The following is a 2,570-nucleotide window of genomic DNA, read 5'->3' as shown; positions in this document are numbered from 1 at the left end:
AGTCAAGAAGTTCTTTGAAACTAATGAGAATAAAGATACAATGTACCAGAATCTCTGAGACACAGTTAAGACAGTGTTAAGAGGGAATTTTATAGCACTAAATGCCCACATTAAAAAGCTGGAAAAATCTTATCAGCAACCTAATATCACAACTAAAAGAATGAGAGAACCAAAAGCAAACAAACCCCAAAGCTACCAGAAGATAAGAAATAACAAAGATAAGAGTTGAACTGAAGGAGATAGAGACATGAAAAACCCTTCAAAACATCAACACATCTGTGGGCTGTTTTCTTATTTTTAAAAAAAATTAATAAGAGATAGACTAATAACACCAGCTAGACTAATAAAAAGAAAGGAGGAGCAGTCAAGATGTGTGACTTCACTGAGGACCACACTGCAGAGTTCAAGGAGGCTTTCCAGCTGTTTGAACAGGTGATGGCAAGCTCCTGTACAGTCAGTTTGGGAACATGATGAGGGCCCTGGGCCAGAACTTCACCAACACTGAGGTGCCCAAAGTCCTGGGGAACCCCAAGAGTGATGAAATGAATACGAAGGTGCTAAACTTTCAGCACTTTCTGCCCATGCTGTAGATGGTGGTGGCCAAAAACAAGGACCAGGGCATCTATGAGGATTATGTCAAAGGACTTCGGTTTTTGACAAGGAAGGAAATGGCACTGTCATGGGTGCTGAAATCTAACATGTTCTTGTCACACTGGGTGAGAAAATGACAGAGGAAAAAGTAGAGATGCTGGTGACAGGGCACGAGGACAACAATGGTTATATTAACTATGACAAGCTCATCTGCATGGTGCCGAATGGCTGAGGACCTTCCCAGTCTCCAAAGAGCCCATGATTTTCCCTGTGTTGGATTTTTTATGTATCCTGAAGTCTCCCTAGACACTCTTGTCATAGTACCTTTCCCATCTTGTCTCTCTTGGATGATGTTTGCCATCAGCATTCACCAAATAAACTTGCTGTCTGTGCCCCCCATCTAAAAAAAAGAAAAGAGAAAAGATTCAAAAGAACACAATCAGAAATGACAAGGGGGATATTACCACTGACCTCCCTGCCAGAAATACAGTTATCAGAGAATATTATGAGCACCTCTATGCCCATAAACTAGAAAATCTAGAAAAAATGAAGAAATTCCTGGACACGTATACCCTTCCAAGACAGAATCAGGAAGAAATTGAATCCCTGAACAGACCAATACAAGCTCTGAAATTCAGTTAGTAATAAAAAGCTTAAGAACCTCCAAAAGCCCAGGACCAGAAGGATTCAAAGCTGAGTTCCACCAGATGTACAAAGAAGAGCTGATACCACTCCTCCTAGAATTACTTCAAAAACTGAGGAGAAGGAACTTCTCCCTAACTCATTCTATGAAACCAGCATTATCCTGATACCAAAACCTAGCAGAGACACAATAAACAAAGAAAACTTCAGGCCGATTTCTTTGATGAACATAAATGCAAAAATCCTCAACAAAATACTGGCAAACGAAATCACATCAAAAACATATCCACCATGATCAAGTAAGCTTTATCCCTGAGATTCAAGGTTGATTCAACATATACAAATCCATTAATGTGATTCATCAAATAAACAGAACTAAACACAAAAATCATGTGATTATCTCAATAGATGCAGAGAAGGCTTTTGATAACATTCAACAGCCATTCATGCTAAAAACTCTCAAAAAAGCTGGGTATTAAAGGAACATATCTCAAAATCTTTAGATTGGTGCAAAAGTAATTGCAGTTTTTGACATTATCTTTAATAGTGCCAACCTAATAATAAGAGCTATTTATAACAATGCTACAGACATCTTGCTAAATAAGAATAAGTTGGAAGTATTCTTTTGAAAAACTAGCACATGACAAGGATGTCCTCTCTCACCACTTTTATTCAAAATAGCACTGGATGTCCTGTCCAGAATAATCAGGCAAGAGAAAGAAATAAAGGGGATTCAAATAGAAAGAGAGGGAGTCAAACTATCTCTGCTTGCAAAGGACATTGTCTTTATCTAGAAAGCCCCATAGTCTCAGCTCAAAAGCTTCTTAAGCTGATAAACAACTTCAGCAAAGTCTCAAAATACAAAATCAATGTGCAAAAATCATTAGCATTCCAATAAACCAACAACAGTTAAGCCAATAGCCAAATCAGGAACCCAATCTCATTCACAATTGCCACAAAAAGAATACAATACTAGAAATACAACTAATTAGGGAGGTGAAAGATCGCTACAAGAAGAACTACAGAACACTACTCAAAGAAATTGGAGATGACACAAAGAAATAGAAAAACATTCCATGCTTGATATGATTTGACTGTGTCCCCAACCAAATCTCATTTTGAATTCCCATGTGTTGTCGGAAGGACTTGGTGGGAGGTAATTTAATCATGGGGGCAAATCTTTCCCATGCTGTTCTTGTAATAGTGAATAAGTCTCATGAGATCTGATGGTTTTAAAAAGAGGCATTCCCCTGCATAAGCTCTCTCATTTTTTGCCTGTCACCATCCACGTTAAGATGTGACTTGCTCCTCCTTGCCTTCTGCCATGATTGTGAGGC

At 38.5% G+C, this 2,570-nt stretch overlaps 1 pseudogene; it reads left to right on the top strand.

Moving 5' to 3' along the window:
• The first annotated feature begins 369 nt into the window (after window positions 1-369).
• LOC105466148 (myosin light polypeptide 6-like) lies at window positions 370-823 on the top strand (annotated as a pseudogene).
• The last annotated feature ends 1,747 nt before the right edge of the window (window positions 824-2,570 follow it).

The sequence above is a fragment of the Macaca nemestrina genome, chromosome 9 (genome assembly GCF_043159975.1).
Source record: "Macaca nemestrina isolate mMacNem1 chromosome 9, mMacNem.hap1, whole genome shotgun sequence".
NCBI lineage: Eukaryota > Metazoa > Chordata > Mammalia > Primates > Cercopithecidae > Macaca > Macaca nemestrina.
The sequence above is the reverse complement of the archived record's forward strand: the minus strand, read 5'-3'. Positions and strand labels throughout refer to the sequence as shown.